This window comes from Amblyomma maculatum, chromosome 3 (genome assembly GCF_055883805.1).
Source record: "Amblyomma maculatum isolate TAMU_Amacu chromosome 3, ASM5588380v1, whole genome shotgun sequence".
NCBI lineage: Eukaryota > Metazoa > Arthropoda > Arachnida > Ixodida > Ixodidae > Amblyomma > Amblyomma maculatum.
The window spans coordinates 214749794-214771668 of record NC_139346.1 but is presented as its reverse complement, the minus strand read 5'-3'; the positions used below and the strand labels follow the sequence as shown (position 1 = coordinate 214771668).

General features: G+C 45.6%; 1 long non-coding RNA gene across 1 annotated transcript in view; it reads right to left on the bottom strand.

The window, feature by feature from the left end:
• Positions 1-6106: 6106 nt before the first annotated feature.
• The window catches only part of LOC146197678 (uncharacterized), a 42533-nt gene continuing 26764 nt past the window's right edge, over positions 6107-21875 (bottom strand). Inside the window, exons 2-3 of the long non-coding RNA XR_014705675.1 lie at positions 14529-14565; positions 6107-6237 (exon numbers count right to left, since the gene is read on the bottom strand). This is a non-coding gene — a long non-coding RNA (uncharacterized LOC146197678). The remainder of the gene's footprint in view (positions 6238-14528; positions 14566-21875) is intronic.

The following is a 21875-nucleotide window of genomic DNA, read 5'->3' as shown; positions in this document are numbered from 1 at the left end:
CCGTTCTGCCATTTTGTGTATGTGGCGCCATGTAGCCGCCGATGTGAACAACCGCCATGCTGGTATGTGGGGTCCCATCCGCGGAACAGGCGACAAGTGGCGGAAATCGGCATTTTGGAGCTTTCGCGAGCAAATTTTTGCTCTCTGAAAGCACCTAGCTGACGGAAAAAAAAAAAAAAAAAGATTTCAATAGCAGCGAAGTCATTCGGTCAGAAATGACAAAAAATTATGCTCCTGATCAGGTCGGCTGAAGGCTACAAGCCTGATTACAATTAGTGTGTAACTTTTATGTGGCCCAGAGAGGCGGCGGCGCACCACTGGAAGTGATGGCAGCGATCGATCTATTTTTTTTATTCTTAAATGATTTCTAGAGACGGCTTACCGTAACAATTTGAGGAAAGAAAGAAAAGTGAATGTAGCCGTTTCATGTCACGTTTAGGATCAATGCTAATCGCGCTAGATTTGTTGGGTCAACCGATCATTCATATGCTCTTTACTGCTTGAGCGGCTACTGCGGAAGTTCCCACACCTCTACTGGGGTTCTATTCTTAAATATCCATTATCCATTTCGGATCCATTTACTCTACCCTGGCTACTTTTGTTGGGTGACAATCAGGCAGGGTGTTCAAGCGTCCACTACCAGGCAATCGGATTTCAGCATTGCCTACATGACTCAACCACCTGTTTGCCGGTATGTGCGGGGAGTGGCGATGGCTTGTCAATAGCGGAAGCTGCTATACTGCAATTTATCTGACTGGGCGTTAGTTGCGTTTGTCTGATGCTGCCATCATGCTGACATTAAAATACAAGATAAAATGGACATATGATTCCTATGTAATAGGAATTATGTCCCATATTGGACCTCATCGAAAGTTGCTTTTGTCAACAATTATATAGTCCATTTTTCGTCGCAAGGTTTGCTTACTGCAAGCAATCGCTGCTATTCCTATGATCATATTCCCATTTATTATCGGCAGCAAAATCTTACGAGATGCGTGTTTTCACTAAATAAGTTCACAACCTATTTATTAGTATATCGTTGTCTTCAAGTGGGGCAGGTTCTTTCATACTTGCATTAAACTCAGGCGACTGGATCGAAATAGTTCTTTACCTGGCGGCATCTCGTAAATATTGGCCGCAAGGAATATCATCCGTTGTTGCCCAAAGTCTGCCGTTGTTGCACGGGTATTCAGTTTTTCCAGTCCATACTCTACAAACACAGTGTTCGGAACTCGCACGAAAGGCTGCCAAAGCGAAACATTTTCGGTTGGGGCTTGAAATTCAGAAGCTGCTCGTTTTCGCCCAATTGAGTGAGTTGCAAGTGGAACAGTGTAGAGCAACACACGAGCATACCACCGCTGTTAATCTTTTAGCTTCTGCTAATCATCTCGTTTTGGTTGTTATTTTTTTGTTAATGCAAACAACTGATTAAAAAAAAAGATTGCGTTAACCACGGCAGCTCTTAGCTCTTAGCAGCTAAACTGCGGCCGGCGGAAATGAAACGATCAGGGAAATGAAGGAAAGAAAGGGGCGAAAGAAGAAAGAACAGGGACACATCGCTCACATCAGCTAGTCGGCTTAGATACTTTGCGGCTATTCAAGACACTCTGTGTGCAAAAAACTGCAACGTGTGCCCTTTCTCCGAAGAATGCCCTGCCGCCCCCGCTGCTATCCCCGCGTCCCCACATACCAGACAGGAGGAGCCGCGCAACGCGTTCCGGTTCGAGGCTATTTTCCTCCTCGCCGCGAAAACAGTCTAAAGTTGCTGCATACGTGAAGCGTTACAGAGTAGCGAAAAAATTACCGACGATTACGTTACTTCCTAATGCGAAATTTGAGCGCAGCAAATAAGCTGTTTCACCTTTTCGATAGATTGAGGCAAGTCCGCCGCCACCGATCTGGCTCTCTGATTGCCACCGCACAGGGGTTGCATTAGAGGAGGAGCGAAGAAAGGAATTAAGTTCGAGACGGCGCTTTGAAAACCGGAGACTCGCAGGAAGAGGGGGGAGGGGGGCGGCGTGTACACCCAGCGGCAAACGATGGGGGCAGAAGCACGCGCAGCAAGCGGACAACGCGATAAAGGGAGGAGGGAAGAGATAGCAGCGACTGACTGATGCTGCTGACGCCGATAGTGAGTCAACCCCAGCTGCGGAGTTGGTTTCAGGGACAACGCCGCCGATGCCGACGCAAACAATATGATACCCTCGATTCCGCAGCGCCAAGAACCAGGTCTTGCCGTGGGAAGGTGGTCACGCATTCGTCGACGTGCCGGGACCTACGTGAAATAACCGGCGCGTCGGCAACTGAACAGCACCCTATCCGCCACACAGGAACAGGGGGGGGGGGGGGGGGGGGGAACCTCCCCTCCTCTTTCTGCATGGCGGCGACGGTGTTCTATGCAGTCACGTTATCTTGACTCTCTAGCGGCGTCAGCGGCATCCAGCGGTATCAGTCGGTCGCTGCTAGCGCTGGGGGGATGAAAGGGGGGCGGAGCTGGTTACGAGGCCGACGCCGACGCCGACGCGAAACCCAGGAACGGACGCCAAAGAGCTGCGCTCTAAAACAACTCGAGGACAAGAAACACTGAAGACACGACTGGTCCCAAAATATGGCACCTATCCTGTTTTCAGCGATCCTTTGTCAGCGTCTTGCGTTGCGTTGCGTTCTTGTGTAACATTCAATACATTTGTGAGTGCCCATTGTTTCCTGAAGATTTCTGAAGGCTCCCAGAGAAACGCCCCTTCAGGGGCGACATTGTCTTGCGTTGCGTTCTTGTGTAACATTCAATACATTGCTGAGTGCCCATTGTTTCCTGAAGATTTCTGAAGGCTCCCGCACGAGAAACGCCCCTTCAGGGGCGGCATTGCGACAATGATTATGATGGTTTGGTTTGTGGGGTTTAACGTCCCAAAGCAACTCAGGCTATGAGAGACGCTGTAGTGGAGGACTCCGGAAATTTCGACCACCTGGGGTTCTTTAACGTGCACTGACATCGCACAGCACACGGGCGCCTTGCTTTTCGCCTCCATCGAAAAGCTGCCGCCGAGGCCGGGATTCGATCCCGCGTCCTTGGGAACAGTAGTCGAGCGCCGTAACCACTGCGCTGGCAGCAAGAATGAGGGGCTATTACTTCAATCTTTATGTACAAATATTTATGTAAGTACAAGTTTAGGCATTTCGAGACATATCTGCCGCAAATAGTGGAAAGGAAAAAGACTTGAATCCTGATAAAAAAAAAAAAGAAGACCATTTACTCGGCATTGCTTTACACCTGAGCTTAGCCCATAACAACAGACTGGACTCCCGGGCTCGGTTTTAAAGCCTGGAGGTCCAGCCCACATCGAAATTACAACCAATCGCAACAAATGTGATCAGGATTGGTTGTTAGCTGGCGAAACTCCCACTGCTAGTACTCAATACTTTCTCTCTCTAAAATACACATGCTAAAAAAATCATCAAATATGATCAAAATGAGGAAAGTGGAGAGGGTACAGCCAAAGTGATTGCGCGCCAAATCGTGCATGCCGACCGTTACTTCGGCAGCTTTCCTAGAACAACAGCTTCAACAACATAATAAACGCGACATTGCAGACTTAGACCAAGAAACACACAACAGATGTTTTGGCCGCCATACGAGAGCCTTGCTTACACTAAAAATGAGAAGTAGAGGTACGAGCTCATGTATGCTTGAAAATGAGGCGCAGGTAGCGTACGTAACCAGTTGTGAGCGTAACCAGTGTTAGTTGCGAGATTTCCACAGTTTCGGTTCAAGGTGTGAGATGGTTGTCTGTATCGTTAAAGATTCCAGGTGAAGGCGATGGGTTTTTTTCTTTTCAGATGCAAGAACGTGTGCCTAGTCCTAGTCGTTAACGTGCTTATTCAATGTGGAGTGCGCGTTGTCGACTAGGATAAAACACACTTTCACTTTCTTCAGTAAAAACTGTACTAGAACACTTGTTCCTGAGTAATTGAACATATATCGTTGCCTCATAACAGAGAGAGGGATAGGACCATTGAGAGTCCGTAAAAAAAAAAAAAAGAAAAAAAAAAGCAAGGACTGAGCGGAACCATCACTTCGTTTGCCACTGTAGCTTCTTCTTAATCCTTGCTAACTTTGTTTTGGGGTTGTCTGATAAGGTTGCATTGCCATTGAGGTTATTGCAGTCTTCAGGCTCCTCAGTTCCTTAAAACTACACAGATCGTTGTTACTTGTGGCTGCTCATAATTCATACCAGGTCTCTTATGTTTATCAGGATTTCACCATCACTGACATAAGGGGCACGGCGCTTAGGTAAGCCTTTCTGTATACAATGATAGAAATTTACGTGCTTTAACTAGACGCATTTTCATATTAGCACTCGCCTGTTGGTACTTAAAATTAAAATAAGGTCTTCACTTATGTTATCTTTCATAAAGCGATATAAATTGCTTTCCCGCAATTCTTAGCATAGAAGCTTTTTGCATTACGCATCCATTATTTTCTAAGTAGCATGCTCTTTTTATTATAGTTGCAACTGATGCTAACGTAAACTATTAGTTTAAATCCTGTTGCGGTGTGAGTGTCCTTACGCTTGCGTAGTGGTTTTTACATCTACAACTATATAGTTCATTATTCTCTGCATCGCAATCCCACTCTTTTAAAGCAATATTCTCTTTTTTATTAGGAGTGAAAGTCTTCAGTTTTCTTATTATACTTCTGGAGTTTTATTGTCTTGTTTCCGTGTCTATTTTATCGCAAGCAGGTATAACAGGCCATGGCTTCACTATCATGTTATAATCATCACATATTAAGACCGTGAGCATACGACTGCTACATTACCGGATTCTGTACTTTCCTGGCGCCTTTTTTTGGGTGAATAGCAGATATTTCTGTCTTTTGTACAATGCTCGACGATATTGGGTATATAGGGGTGCAATGACCCATTCTTATTTATCGTCATCCTCCCGCAATATATTTCCTATTGTTTCCTCCCCAAGCACAGCAGTCTCCTGTGGTCTGGCCATGATCCAGTATCGTCGCTCCCCTACATACCTCAGGTACACCTCACCTGACACACTAAAGAACGCGTCATGGATTTGTGGTCTAGGATATTGTCGGCTAGAGGCTTGGTTAACATTCCGTTAATTCCGCCAGTTATTTTCTTTACTGTTGCAACGCATCAAATAATAGCTATATAAAAGAATGTGTGACATTAGTCTATCAACTATCGAAGTCTGCAAAACGTACACAAGCATACGAAGGAGTCGCCACCTGAAATTGTCACCATATGAGCGCCAGTGAAGTGTCCTGAAGGAGGTGGAAGCCTTCGTCGAACTGCTCGGTTTCCAAGGGGTAGCGAATTCATTCGTACGAGGGGGTCCCGAAAAGAAACCGAACTAATGTTTTGGTGAGCAGCGCTTTCGTAGTACCGTGTTTTGCCCCTAGGAGCGCATGGAGTGAACATTCCAGAGTCAGTCAGCCGAGTGGTGTCGCTGAAGGTCAGACGTACTAGCTTCGGCAGTGAGCGTCGTTTTTGCAATGGCTGATTTTCGTGAACAGCGTGAAATGTGCGGTGAAAATTGCTTTCTGCTCAGGAAAAATGGAACAGAAACTCTTGAAATGTTAACAACGACGTACAAGGATGATGCTATGGGGAAAACACAAGTATTAGAGTAGTTTTCCCGTTTCAAAATGAGTGAAATGTCAATTGATGACCACCTTCGTTCTGGTCGTCCTTCCAAGCCCGAACACATGAAAATGATGAAAAAATTCGTGCAATCATCAAAATGTGACCAAAAATAGCATGACCCCTGTTCCGCACCCCTCATACTCACCGGACCTTGCTCGGTGTGACTTCTTTTTGTTTCCCAGAATGAAAACAATATGTATAAGCAAAACGTTATCCTGATGTTGCAGAGGCAAAGAAAAAATTACGCAGGCGCTGTCAAGCATCACAAAAGATGAATTTAAACAATTGTATTAGTGAAAGTGGAGAGTACTTTAAAGGAGATTAAAGGTTTGGGCTTCAAATGTGAATAAATAGGTTCAAAAGAAAATAAGTTCGGTTTCTTTTGGGTACCCCCTCGTATTGTGCATCCGGCAGCGCTGGCTCGATACTCACCCTATGCGACGACCCTGCTCCAGCGCCATCCCGTCAGCGGTGTTAGGGGGCCTCCTTTCGTCGTGACCCTCTCGTTCCCGGCAATGCAGTATCCTTTGCCGCCGTCCTTATCGTCCAGGCACAGTGTTCTCTCCGTCTGCGAAGGAGAGATGATGCATCATAAGCAAGCTGCAATTGTAGGTGCCGGCATTCGGCCTACTTGCGCCAACCGGACGACGCTCGCTGCTACCGTGCGCCCGTTTAAAAGCGGCGAGAGAGATAGAAGACAGCGGGCGATAATGCACGCGACGAGAACCGATGCCAGAGATAACACAGTGCTACGGAGGGTCGGTTAGGTTGAAGAAACCTTAGGCTGAGATATGAGTCTTTACACTCGACGCCTCTGCTCCATAACATTCCCATTACGTTGTGAGTGCGCAACGATAGGCTAAGAAAATAAGCGAAGTTCGAGAAGCTTTCACACTAACATTGCGCAGAACGTATCTGTTTTCTTCGTTTGTAGGATGCGCGGCACAGTGTCTGTGGTCACAAGGACGGAAGTGAATTTGTGTGGCCAAAATAAATCGAAATATCTACGATATCCTGCACGTCTCTGTACTGCCTACGCATATACTTGATGGAGATGTTTACAGCGACAGGGTTTATGCGTTGTAATTTGTTTTAGCTTATTTATTTCTTAAATTTAGATTAGAGTGGAGCAGATAATAGTGATTTAAAGTTGACATAAGTGGCTTGACGGTGTGCACTGTCCCACTATGTTGCCTTAACAAGAAACTGCAGGAGTCCCGCATGTCACAAATGTCTGCATATTGCGCATGCTCATGAAGCAGCAACAAGAATGAAAACACGAAAGTAAAAAATACAAAAACATCAGAAACCAAGAAAAACAAAACTTTACACGATACTGTTTTCATTATTACGCAACAAGAAAGCGTTGTATTTGTTTTGTTTTTTTTTTTGCAACTAACTTTTTTTTTTTTTTTTTTGGTGCGCGAAAAATTGAGTTGAGGAAACTATCGTCATGCTCATAACAGCTATCTTGTTGAGTTTTAGAAGCATGTTTTCTTAAAGCTGAGGCAGCGGGAGCAGGTTAAGCACATTAAAGAGGATTCCGGTTCTTTTCACAGCCGCGCGTTTAGCGGTCCAGTATGCGTATGTCTGCCCCTCATGAATGAGAATAAAATGGTTTTTGTTTGAATTATTATTATCAGCGTTTCCTTCCCCACAGCTGACATTACAGCCTTAGAGTTATCCGGAAGTGGTCTTTAAAATCATTTCTACATGTACAAACGCCTTTTCGAAGAGAGTTACGCTTTGCAGTGGGATTGCATAACACCTGCGTAAATAGCTTTATTGCTGAGGGCTGATCCGTGTTTGGAGATCACAAAATTGGCTATTTGAAGCCTAATAACTTTGTCAGTAAACATTATGTGAGTGCGAGTGCTCACTTTGACATCGGACCACTATGTCCAAACCTACAAGAGCGGCATTTCTTATTAGTTCACCGTACTCTTTTTGATTACGTTACCATCTGCGTGACTAATTTGTCTTCAGTGTCAGAAACTTCATCATCATCAGCCGGTCTATACCCACTGCAGGGCGAAGGCCTCTCCTATTTTTCTCCAATTAACACGGTCTTGTACTAGCTACATCCAGTTGACCCATGACCCAGATACTGCAATTACACAGAAACTTGCAGATGATCACTCTACTGTCAGCCACCTAGCAACATCGAATGGAATGTAGCAGTCAACTATTTCATGACTATTATAACCAGCGGAATATGACCTTCAGTTGAGTTAGTTGTTGGACTAGGTAGTATTTTTTATTTAAATCACAGCTTGAGGGGCAAATTGGTGCTGCATAGTACCCAGTGCGCCTGTGTTGTGTTTCTTCTCATGTGATTGTGTTTTTGATTTAAGCTCATAGTTTTCAGCGCAAAAGCATACACGTGCGGCCAAATAGAGAAACAAGCAAGAGAAAAAGGAAGAATACAGCGCCGCGTTTGTGCTTCTTTTTGGTCATGCATCGTTGCGCTGAAAACTATCAGTTTAAATCAAGAAAGGTGGTAGATTGCCCGTTATGATTGGGTTGATTATGTCCAAATATCAATATATGTTTAAAGATTAATCTGAGTGAAAAAACTGCGCAGAAAATCTTGTAATGTTTGTCAGTGGCTTAGTACTGAGGAAAAAAAAACTATCTGGTACCCCAAAAGCACGCAGCACTTATACTTCGCTCAAAATTTCGTGTTATTTGGAGTGTGTTTACAAAGATTGTCCATGTATCGAAGAAAACATTCTTTTTTAAGAAGTTTCACGACTCTCCTCGTCGCTTTAGTCTCAGTTACATGTAAATCAACGCTTTTTCCTTAAAAATGCAAGAGAAAAGCTTTGGCACTGCTTCTGCCCGTCATCCTACTAGATTTAACGACATGTTTCCCCTGTGCCATGAATCGCAGCCTAAAATGTCCGTCAGATAAAGTTGTCGAATATATTGCGCTATTAACTTTCCTCCCGTTAGTAGCATAATCAGACTTACTAGTACATATCTAGACTCAAGCATGAAAAATCTGGCGAAATTTATAACATGTTTGTAAGTGACTGATTGAGAAACACTGCAGTCCTGAAGAACATTTTGCATTCGTATTAATTGGCATGAGGTGGTGTATTGTCGGTCTCTTTGGAGTGCGCAAGTGCAGTTCCTCTTTACGAACGGAACAGAAACTTCAAAATTATAATTAGAGTAAAAAATCTCTCGTGCGCTGCTTCTTCTAGCTGGGACCCGCAGTAGAACTGCCGTTGATGGAAATCTCTGTTTTCTTGGCAGTTTTGGCGGAGCCGGATGGGGTTTCGGTCTCACAATGTCGCACACCCCTCTGCGAACCAACGACACCAAGCTCTTGTTTGTGGACACGTCAATGCATCGCGTCACCTGGAGAAACCTGGGCCTTCCTCCCGAGCACAGGCCCTTAGAGTCCACTTCGAACCTCCGGCCAGCCACGCAATGCACCACTTTAGTGATGCAAGGTACTCTTGTACACCCTTTAGAACCCCCGAGTGCCGAAGTCTTTCCATAGGACTCCGCACGAAGACGTGCAGTACTGGCCCAATCAGTTTGAACAAATCGCATCCTAGAATCAGTGGGATGACCACTTAAAGCTACGGAATTTCATTATCCTAGAGGCGTATATCAGCCTGAATAGGCGCAAACGAGAATACGCGCTCTACAGTCCCGAGTACAAATGTCAGATAAGGCGGTCATGATGTATGTTTTTGGCATGACGAATCTGTTTCGACGAACGGATCGAAACACGTCTGAAGACGAAGCTGCACCACCTGATGCGTGGGGTTAAGCAAGGGTTTTTTGCTGGTCTTTTGCCAGCCTACCTGACGCGGTCACAATAAAAATGATGCTTCACCAACGCTCGGCTGTATACGACAGACCAATGCTCGCTACGACTGCTGCCGAGCCTCTTACAGCTGTGGTAGGCAACACCGACCACCTTCACGATCTTATTCACGCCAATGTACGCGAGGAGCTGCCGGTGGTCTGTTACACGTCCCGAATAAGGGGCGATTCCCTCGCATATGTCATTCGTGAAGAGGTTCACCAAGTCGTGCGGCCTTTGCTGCAGATTTCTGAAGCTCAAAGTTCCCTGTTGCTGATGACTGTCCTAGTCAGACTTACATCGACCTCTTCCAATGTCCAGCTACAGTTCAAGCACCATGTCTGCCTTTCCCCAGGTGCCACCAAACCAGTGCATGCCTGTCGAGCAGCGAACGAAATACATTCCCTTACAGCAGCCAAAGCAGTACGTGCGGCCACACGTACGAAAAACGGACGTCTGGCGGGCCTCTGACAACCGGCCATTTGATATCACTGTAGGGAACCTGGTTAAATTTGCCGGTGGTGGCCGTATCAAGAACTCGGACGGGAGGATTTTCGGCCGGCGCGCCTAGACCTATGTTCGGTCAACGACACCGTGCTATTAAAGACTATCTCGCATAAGAGTGCCTTCCGATGACAAGCCGGCAATCCAGGTCTCCATCCCTACGCCGACCATCACCTTCAACAGGCGACTCCCCGCGAGCACGGCTTGGTCGCTCGCCAAGCCCCCGGATGGAAAACTGAGTACGGCAACCTCCGGGGGCGGGGCCGCTAATTGTCAGTACGATTAAGTCCCCTAATAAAGTTAAGTTAAATTGGTTCACAGGAAGGGAAAGGCGCAGTAACTGTCACACTTGCTCTGTGGACACCCGAACCGCGCCGTAAGGGAAGGGAGGAAGGTGGGAATGAAAGTGGAAAGAGAGAAAGAGGAGCCGTAGTGGAGGGCTACGGAGTAATTTCGACCACCTGGGGATCTTTAACGTGTGCTGAGCAGAAATGAATTTTAGAGAAGCAACGGCCGCATTTTGTTTAACAGTAGGAAACTGGCAGCGCATCTTAGGAAGGCTATGAAGCCATGGCGTAACGCGGAGATACGAACAGCAGAGGGCCACGTAATTCCCCCTGTTGCACAGTGCACGGCTAGAATTAAAACTCGTACGTTAACGTTTGCTTTCAGCTGCTTGGTTTGGTTTATGAAGTTTAACGTCCCAAAGCGACTAAGGCTATGAGAGACGCATATCAACCACCTGGGGTTCTTTAACGTGCACTGACATCGCACAGCACACGGGCGCCTTGCTTTTCGCCTCCATCGAAAAGTGGCCACTCCGCATCCATCGAAAAGTGGATTCAATCCCACATCCTTGGGCACAGTAGTCGAGCGCCCTCACCACTGCACCACCACCCCGACGGGTTGTTGTCAGCTGCGTCGTTCTCCGGGAATGTTTTCATGATTTGATTCCCGGTGTGGTTTTCTTGCGGGTATATGTTGCCATCATCGACCCCGACAGCGAACGGTCTCGTTCTCAATGGGGAAAGCGGCTGCCTGCCCCACTGATGGCCGACGTACATATGCCCTGCGAGTTTCAGCCGAGTATGTTTCGAACCCTTCCTGCTCCAGCGTTGTTGCGAGTATTGTGTGGGGTGGGCTACGGACGAGGTGGTAGCTGCCGAAGGAAACCATTCTCTTTTATTTTCATATGGTATCTATGAAGCTCGAACCTTAATTATTATCCGCAGCAGTTATCATGAGCTTCTCGTCACTAACTTCACGAGCGAATCTCGTGACCTCTATCGCTCTGTGCCATCGCGTTCGACGAACTGTTAAACGAATGCTTCGCGTCCAACGTACATTATTTATGCCTCGGCTGTTCTCGACCATATCGATGTTAGCAGTGACCTTTCTGCCTGTCAACAACACAACCTGCGTGTTTTAGTGCTGGAGTACGCCCTCTATTGTGCCTCATCATCGAAAGTCCGGTAAACTTTTACTATCAAGCATCGCATCTTAACGTATTAGAATACCCGGTCTATTCGATAACAGCCGTAGAGCATTTCGACCAAAGAACGTGAGGCAATACGGACAGAAATCCAGGAAATGCTTTGGTGTTATTCAGCTGTCTACAGGTCTGTGGTCGTCACCAGTGGTGCTGGCTAAGAAAAAGGTTGCATGCTGCGCTTTTTCGTTGACTACAGTAAACTGAATGATTTCGCAAACGTTTTATCCATCTGCTATTGCTGATATAAATTATCTGGATCACTTGAAAGCTAATAACCGTTGAACTCGGAAAAGAAAGGAACCATTTCGCGCATAAAATAGAACCCTGGCTAACTGAGATATTACTAGTAAGGAATAAGCAATCATATTCAAACTACAGTTGTTTTTTTAATAACGCTTGAACAGTTGCTAATATATCTGCTCCTGATAATAGAAGCCAAATCGTATTAGAAAACTTCATCTGCTTAGCCAAGCGAAATTCTTGAAATATTAATGACGTTCAACAACCTGGTGGCCTTAGAGAGTACTGTAATGCAAATCAAACCAGTAACACACGTACTAGGATGACATTTTGCCGTTATTACGCACAAAATTCATTTAGTGCTTAAGTCCTATGCGATCATGATTCTAAGAAAGAGAGTATGTGTAATACACGAAAGGATGAAAATATTTTCTATCAATTTTTTGTGCAACTGTTTTTGTCTGAAGGCTTCGAACAGATTATTTTTCTCCATTGTTTTCGACATAATACAGAAGTTAAATCAATTCGGTTTTCATGTGGGCTCTAAGCTGAAATTAGTTTTGTAATATTGAAGGAAATGTTCTTAATACTGGAAAAAGGATTTAAATCCTGGGGCTTTTCGCAGACATCACTAAGGTGTTTTGCTTAAAATAAAATTTCGACTAACAATTCACCCGTGTCGGAACCAGAAGGCGCCCTTGGAATTACTTAAAGTGCTGGTATATTTCTTTGTGCCTGGATACCGATCGCCTTTTTGTCCTGTGTGATGAGGTGTACCTGAAACAAGTATCCTGATTTTTTGTTTATTTCAAGTTTTATAAAAGTAGTAATATTGTGACTACTGATAATGAGCAACATACTTATGCTCCGGGCATCCTATTAAAACTTTGGCAATAAAATAATACAGCCAGCTTTAGAACCTTTCCTCGCTGGACCAAGCCTAATCTAACTAGCGTTAGTTGGAAAGTAGGTTAAGATCACGATTTTTTAAAATCTAGAAATCAGCCACGCCACCTGCATCACATTAAAATCTCAACTCTACTACTATCACATTGCATTTATAATATTTAACTAAAGCGTTTGGATTGTACTTACTGCCTTTGGCGGCGTCACTTAGGTGTCTCTTTAATGGTTTCTTGAATATTGTCCTGACAGCGGTGTAGTTATTGGCGAAGTCATGATAGGGTGTGGTATGATGTAGATAAATCTTTGGTAAACTCTTGCTCATAGGCATTGCTCACCTATGTAATGTGTTGCCGTAGTTTGCCGTAATTTGCAGTCACTCACAATTCGCAGTCACAAAAAAAAAAAAAATAACGAGAAGAAAACATTGCGTAAGACTCTCTCTCATCTCGGGGTGTTACAAGGATAAAACCCAGATTTTTCGCCTGGATGATGGATGAGTTTCAATAAGAAAGGGCTTCTCGGAAAAAGGAGTTTTACTGCATAACTTGCAGGAAAGTAATTTGAATTTATATACTGAGCATTCAAAGGGACTCAGTTTCTCAATAGTTCATTAAATTACTCCGCATTCTTTGTATAAGAAGCTCAAACTCTTCTGACGCCTGTGGAAATTGCACCCATTAAATATATTCAGAACACCAATAGAAAAGGTAATCGAAATTATCTTCTTCCCACATCATGCATGGAAATTCGAACGTTCGACACTGCGCCCCTGGTTTTTGTTTCAGCATCAAGCTGTGGTAAACGTAGAGAACGTCTCTGCACGTTACTGGCACAGAACTGTGTATGAGTGCTTCTCAAAACTGCCTGCTCTGATTTTTTGTTGTTGCTAGTACCGGATCTTTCTTACCCGAAAGAGTCGTATTGTCATTCACCGCCATATTATATTTTATAATGCTGGCAAGGGCGTATGGTCTTTCTTTGTGTACACGTTTCATGAAAAGAAATTACGACCTTACAAAACGATTCTAAGAACAGCTTGAACTCACCTTGACCTGTCCTCCTAAGAAGGTAGTGAGTAGCACTGGAGGACAAAAAAGCGCTTGGTCTCGTCTAAGAGTTGAATGCCGTGGTGGCGTCAGGCCTAGCCAGTCGCACTTGTGCTTGGACACAATTGAAATGGTAATCGGTACACGTCTTGTCTCAGCAGGCAACGTTTCAAGCGTTCTCGAAGTTTCGAAGAACCAAAGTTTCTCTGCGGCCGAGCTGTTATGAGGTGCGGATCGCCTATTCATGGCGGGGGCGAGTTCGCCTCTCCTTTTGTTTATTTGCGGCGACCCGGATCTTTTCCCGAAAGAGACGCTAGAAAGCGAACGGTGACATGTCTGCGAACTAGCGTTGAAGGCGCAAACGATTGGCTAATGTACTGTTTGGGTGAAAGGTTTCCTGTAGAACTTTGCGGGTATTTCGAAGAGAGAACAACTTGGTGTGATGATGTCTTCGGTGTATGGCCGTATACGATCTTCTCAGTTCACGCTTTTTTAGCCCTGCATCGTGCGGCGTGTCACTTCTGAGGCACAGCGTAGAAACGTAAATAATATTTATGTGTGCTCGCAGAACTCCACTTATGGCGAATTTAATCGCAGAAATGGCCATTGAAAAGACAGTAATCAAAGCGGGTCAAACTTACAGTTGCTATAGAGGTGCGAAAGGCTCTTCAAAGACAGGAAGCTAAACTTAAAATTAGAAACAACTGCTTCATAATTTGTTTTTGATTTTATAATAAGTTTGAGCAGTTTTGTACTCTTCGCACTCTAATAATCGAAGTGCTTTGTACATATGTTCATGTCATTGTGTATTTCTTAACATGCCGTATATACGTTTCTTTTCTACTTACCTATGGCCACCTGCAACAGTCACGAATAGGACAGTACCTGTAAATAAATAAATAAATAAATAAATAAATAAATAAATAAATAAATAAATAAATAAATAAATAAATAAATAAATAAATAAATAAATAAATAAATAAATAAATAAATAAATAAATAAATAAATAAATAAATAAAGACATATTTATACTCCCGTAATTCTGCACTGCCAGGTGATGAAAGTCTTGTTGCGCCGTTGCGGCACGCTTCTTGTTTCTTTCAAACAGCTTGGCGCCTATAACACTAGCTTGCCTTATGTAATGGACTGATGCACCGCGATGGTCATGGATAGGGCGTGTAGCGCGAAGAGAGAATAACCGATGGTCTCTGAGAGTAACCAATTGGATTCCGAGGAAAGGAAAGCGTAACAATGGGCGGCAGAAAATGAGGTGGGTGTATGACATTAAGAATTTTGCAAGGGGCAAGTGGGTACAGCTATTACAGGACCGACTTAACTGTAGGAAAATGGGAGAGGCCTTCGCCCTGCAGTGGGTATAGTACGGCTTCTGCTACTGCTGCTGCTGCTGCTGCTGATGATGATATCGATGGTTCATCGTGCAATAGCCAGTAATCTACCGTCGGTATCACACTACATTGTTTACTGCTGTATTTTCAGATGGCATAAAAAAAAACATAAAAACATAACAAAAACATAAGACATTGCACCTGGACCAATCTAGAAGAAACACTTGGCAGCGATCACAAAATCCTTAGCTTATCCCTAATGACAACCCGTATGAAAAGGAACATTGGCTCTACTAAAATAACAGACTGGCATAAATTCAGACAAATTAGACCGCCACACGACGGCATCACAACAATTGAAGATTTTCTTCAAAGCCTGAAGGATGCTCATGCAAAAACGACCAAGACAATCAACACAACGACAAAAACCCCAGAAGTAGACAGATATCTCCTACATTTATGGGAAGCCCGAAAAAGTCTATTAAAACGGTGGAAAATGCAAAAATTAAATAGAAAACTTAAAATGAAGATAGCACAGGTTACGGCTGAAGCACAAGAGTATGCTATAAAGCTCGCCAAGCAAAACTGGGCAGATTTTTGCAATTCGCTGAAAGGTACCCTAAGCACGGCTAAAACATGGTCAATATTAAGAAGCATGATAGACACATCAAAAACCAAAACGGCCACAAGAAGAACCCTCCACACCATAGCCCATAAATACCCGGGCACACATGCAGAGTTGATCACCGCCATGCACAAGAAATACACAGGAGACCCTACTCCGGCTTGCCAAACTTCATATGCGGGTCAACCAAACCCCTCCCTTGACTCCCCCATAACACTGGCGGAGGTCTACTCAGCCGCCCGTACATTTACAAGAAACACTGCCCCTGGAGGAGACAAAGTCACCTACGCTATGATTAGGAACTTAAGCACCGAACATCTGCAATACCTAACGAAGTACATCAACGAAGAACTGTGGGAGAAGGGACAGGTCCCATCAGCTTGGAGACACGCGGATATCATCACCATACCAAAGGCTGGAAAGCCACCGGCTGTGGAGAGTCTCCGTCCTATCTCCCTCACTTCTTGCCTGGGAAAACTCTATGAAAAAGTAGTCCACCTAAGGCTCCAAAATTACATCGACGAAAACAAAATCTTTCCTTCCTGCATGCTGGGCTTCCGCAAGGGACTCTGCACGCAAGATGCTTTCCTCCGGATTAGGGAAGAAGTCATCAACGCCATACCCCGAAAAGGCGAAAATTTCATTCTGGCACTAGATCTCAAAGGAGCATTCGACAACATTGGCCACCAAACCATATTGCAAGAATTAAACAATATCAACTGCGGGGAGAAAATTTTCATATACGTGAAGGCTTTCCTCTCAGATCGCACAGCCACCATAGGAATTGGAGAGATCCGATCGCCAAAAGTACCCATGCCGAACAAAGGTACACCGCAGGGTTCTATAATCTCTCCAATGCTATTTAACATAGCAATGATAAATTTAGCAAAAAAACTGTTGGCCCGCACTGATATTGGCTTCACTTTATACGCGGACGACATCACCATCTGGGCTACTCAGGGATCCTTGGCGCAAAAAGAAGCTCTGCAAGCCGCTATAGACCTAGTCGAAGAATTTGTCAGGGAGAATGGTCTTCAATGCTCCCCAGAAAAATCCGAACTTATCAGGCTACACAGAAGAAATTACAAGTCCCCAGGAGAAATTCAGCTCTCTCTAGGAGACCAGATAATTCAAGAGACGGACAAGATCAGAGTTTTGGGGCTGTGGTTGCAAAGCAATTTGAGAGTGGATTATACAATCAAAACACTCAAAACCACAGTCAACCAAATTTTCAGAATGATTAGAAGGGTGACCTGGCACCGGAAAGGGATGAGGGAGGAGGACACCCTACGCCTTGTACAGGCCCTAGTCGTTAGCAGGATTACCTACGGGCTCCCATATCATGAAATTAGATTCACTGATAAAAGGGCCATTGACACTATCATAAAAGGAGCCTATAAAACGGCCCTACACCTCCCGCCAACAACATCAACGGAACGTCTTTGGGCACTCGGAGTGCACAACAACTTCGAGGAGCTCAAGGAGGCGGTTCTAGAGAGTCAGAAACAACGCCTAACAACAACGCAGGCGGGTAGGGAAATCCTGTCAAAACTAGGGCTATGGCAGGCACAAAGAACTTCTGGGATCAAATCACAAATTCCGACATCCACAAGAAACAACATCTATGTGAACCCTATACCCAAGCACATGCACCATGAGTTACAAAAGGGTCGAAGGAAAGCCAGATTCAAATCATTGGAAAAACAATTGTCTAAAGACGCGGAAGTTGTCTACGTGGACATAGGGGCTTACGGCGAACCTGGCAAGTTCACAATAGCTGCAGTTGACCACAAGAAGAGGCCAATTATTCAGGCTTCGATCTATGCCAAGGATCCTGCGGAAGCGGAATCACTGGCAATAGCCATCACCATAAAAACACAAGAAAACCAAAATAAGTCATCACACGTAGTGACGGACTCCCAACCAGCCTGCAGGGACTACCTGGCCGGAAAACCTCACAAAAGAGCGTGTGCAATATTACGTTCCATCTACCAGACGCACACAATTACATGGACACCTGGACACGAAGGCCTAGAAGGAAATGAGGTAGCGAATGATCTAGCCCGAGCTCTCACAAACCGGGCGGATCCCCATCCCTACCTCACCCCTCTCAGGACCCTACGGCGACAGGCTGGAACACCTACGGTTAGAAAGAAGAATTTTCTCACCGCCACATAAACACCTTCCTTCCTCGGACGCTATAGACTGGAGAAAAATACAAACAAACACATTCCCTAATCTTCACATTTTAAATAAGATAAGCCCAACAAAATACACGAGTTACTGTCCTTGGTGCGGTGCAAGCCCCACACTCTTTCACATCTCTTGGGAATGCCAGGGCAAACCTGACCCAACGTTAATAGTGCCATGCCCGACACACGAGCAGTGGGAGGAGGCCCTGACCAGCGACAACCTGGACCAGCAAGCCTGGATTATCCAGCTAGTCCGCAAGTAAGCTGCTGCCAGCGGAGCCCTGGACTAGGGGCACCGACCACCCAGCTCCTGCGAATATTTACTGATTGTATGCTCATTAAAAGTTTTCTCTCTCTCTCTCTCAGATGGCAGCTCTCGTCTTCACGTGTACTCTACTTCACGTTTGCACATTGGTCATTGATATATGTTATTGGTTTATGTTGGCTTTGTTGTACAGAAAGTTTGTTGAAATGTTTAATAATTGTATTTGTGTGGTCAATCTCCACACAAATACACCAGGAATAGCTAGAGGTTAGCCCAGACACAACGGCAGCGATCGAGCAGCACAAACGCAAAAGCGCAAGCGACACTTTGTCGTCCTTCCAACTTCGTCCTCCTTCACTCAGTCATGCGCCACCTGGCAACGCTAGGTGGCATTACCCCCGCCCCCCCCCCCCCCTTTCCGAAAAAAAAAATGGAAAAAGAAATGAAGACGGCTGGTAAGAACGGTGTGAAAAGTAAGAGAGTGGTCACAGGGTGTGGCCGTACGTTATCGTTGGTAGTACGGCTTCAGCCGCACAATGTGCACAATGTCCGAGCTGGGCTTTCGACGTTATGGAAGTGCGGCGCCCTCGGTAATAACTTCATAACTGAGGTCACTCACACGACGCAACACTTTGTACGGCCCGAAGTAGCGGGAAAGGAGTTTCTCTGACAAGCCTTGACGGCCAACTGGTGTCCACACCCAGACTTGGTCCCCAGGTTTGTAGTGAACCTGGCGGTGCCGAAGGTTGTAGCGGTGTGCGTCAGAGGTCTGCTGCCGCCCGATGTGCACACGGGCGAGCTGGCAGGCTTCCTCAGCGCGGATGGCATACTGCTGGGCATCTGGGGGAAGCTGGTCATCATCTGGGCACGGGAGCATGGAACCGAGCATGCTCTGAACTTCACGCCCGTACACAAGTCGAAATGGTGTGAAGCGCGTTGTTTCTTGTAGGGCTTATTATATGCAAATGTGACGTACGGCAGCACCTCGTCCCAAGTCTTGTGCTGCACATCGACGTACATTGACAACATGTCCGCAATTGTCTTATTCAACTTTTCTGAAAGACCAATGCTCTGCGGATGGTACGCTATGGTCTTGCGATAGGTCGTGCAACTCAACTCAAATATCTGGTCGATGAGCTGCGAAGTGAAAGCTGTCCCTCTGTCGGTAATGACGTACGAAGGGGCGCCATGCCGCAAGACTATGTTGTGCATGAAAAACTCAGCTACTTTGGAAGCTGTGGCATGAGGGATTGCCACTATCTTGAGATGGAATATCTTGAGCCACTATGTTTTAGTATCTCCAAGAACACCGCAATTCATGGCTTCCCACTATAACGACATAAAACCAAGATTTTGGCATATGTTCATGACATTACCCTTTTCTATTCTGATTAAAGGGTGTGAGTGAGGCTTTGTGTGTAACCGAACAGTTTTGGGATAGTTAGGGTGCCTATATCTTACCCACGACAAATCAAAGTGGCTCTGGTTAAGTCCCTGGGGAATAAAACCCTCTCATTTTTTTCTGGGGGGGGGGGGGGGCATCTCTTGCATTAGTATATCAATATTAGGCCTCACTGGAATTCGCAGCTCTTGTCAGTTAAGCGACAAGCCCAGGCTTGGATGGGTTTCCTTTTCGATGAGTTGTCTCTATTCAGAAGTCTTCCTGGTTTCGAAGCTTATCTTTTTTTTTTATGGTGGTGTTGTATTGTTGAAATAAAAAATGCTGGTAATGCATGCAATTGTTACTTTTGTGTACGCTGTGAATGGGAGCTTATGCGTAGAGACAATTTGTCTCTCCTTCTGGAGGCTACTGTCGCTGGTCTTCAGCACTTCTTTGTTCATCAGCTAATTTCAAAGTTTTTCTTCCTTAAAACAGCAAGCCATCCCTTTCATTTAGCTTTGTTTAACAGACAATTAAGTGCTCAATTGTCTATTTTGTTTGCGCCCACTGGTAATAGATGTGAGGGACGTTTGTGGGCTTTTTCTTAGGGAAGTTGCTGACACATTCCATTTTCTCACTGCACGGCGTTCCGTAAAATATCCATATAGTCTATCTGGAAGACATATGACAAAAGTTCTGATTGAGGCATTATTTGCTGTAACGATATATTTGGCAGCCTTAACTCTCTTTTCTAGATAACAGCGTACTAAAGCGGGTGTGACGAATGCGTATTCAATGGACCTCAAAGCTGTTCCTTTTTTTAAGTGGTTTCTTGCAAAAGGGACTCTTGTGCCATGGTCAGTGGACTGTCGCTTGCGCCAGCAGCCAGAAACTACAGATAAGTACTTTGTGTGTTGTCGTGATGCCATGCTTTTGGAACAATATTCAAAGGAGTCACAAAAAGGACATTGGGCTCATGCGATTGTTCATCTTGTGGAAGAGCCTGGGGAGAGATCACCACACAGGGCCAGCCATCGAATCTGTTCTGAGAAGAGAGTGCTATGGTGCAGGGGTATAAGTTGCGCAGGATCGACCTTCTGCCTTCTCTCGATGCATGTATGTGCCTTCAGCAATTTTGTTGTCTGGGCGAAGTGACAGCTGATTGCTTGCGTGGCTGTGTATGACGGGCTGCGGGATGTGAACTGGTTAAGCCGGGCTCGACGCCTGTGAGGGTTGATATACTTTCATGCAATAAATAAAGAAACTGCGGTGATAGTATAGTGTTCTCGATCCTGCTTTGTTCATTCTATCGTAGTATCGAAACAATTGTTCGAAATATTTTGTAATGAAATCTACACTAGGCTAGCAGAAGCGCCTCTCGCGGTACCCACCGGAGCTAGAACAGCGCATGCACCCACCGTTACCATGACACGGGTTGCATCGAGCCGCAGGTGCTCCCCTGCCGCAACCGCATCGGTCTCCTCACGTCGCCAGCCCGTGGCTTCAAGCTCGGCTTTGCGGCCTCAGTAAGAATGCGCCGGGCTCTCTCTGCTGCGCCGCCGAAGCGTCTGATCATTTGCCTGCCGCGCCGCTGAGAATATAAGTCGCAATGCGGGGTTATCCCTAGATGTGCAATGGATGAAGAGGCGGTTGGGGAGCACGCGTACTGTGCACCGTATCACAAAAAGCTACGCGAAGAAGCGGTAACGAACCCAGAAATCATCGCATGGCGCAAGGCCGTCCGACAACGTGCGAATTCAGCAAGGAAGGCTAAGAGAATGTCGGAGACGTCGAAAGAGCGGGAAGAACGCCTCGCTAATCGGCGGCACCAAGTCTATAGGATCGGCAACTGCCGAACTACATGGAGAAGACCATTTAGTATAGTCAGTCATCCGGTGCAGCTTAATATATTGAATAGCCAGGCTCAACCAAACCAAAGCATAGTTTTCGCTATGTATATCCTGGCCTATCTGAGCTAAGCAATTGCAGTTTTTTTTTATTGACAGTTTGTGCAGACACGCTATGCACACAAATCCTGTTCATATATCATGTCCACAAAGCCTGTCCACAAATCCTGTCCAGTGCACTATGGGCCTCGGTGCGTGAGGTCAAGGCTCCGTTCGCTGCCCGCGACTACGCCCCCCCAAGAGCGCAGCACTGCCCTCGGCGGGCGCTCTCGACGGTCTGGCCCTAAGCGGCAGCCCGCCTTCTTTTATAGGCCGCAGAACCGTTCAGACTTGAACTGCCCAAATCCGGAAGCAGCATTGGCGACGGCCTAAGAGGTCCAATAATGTGCGTACTGGTCTTCTGCTTCAAACCTACAGTGCCGCGAGGGGGAGAGTAGCTGACGCCGCCGCCGAGACAGAGGCTCTAAGTCATGTTCAG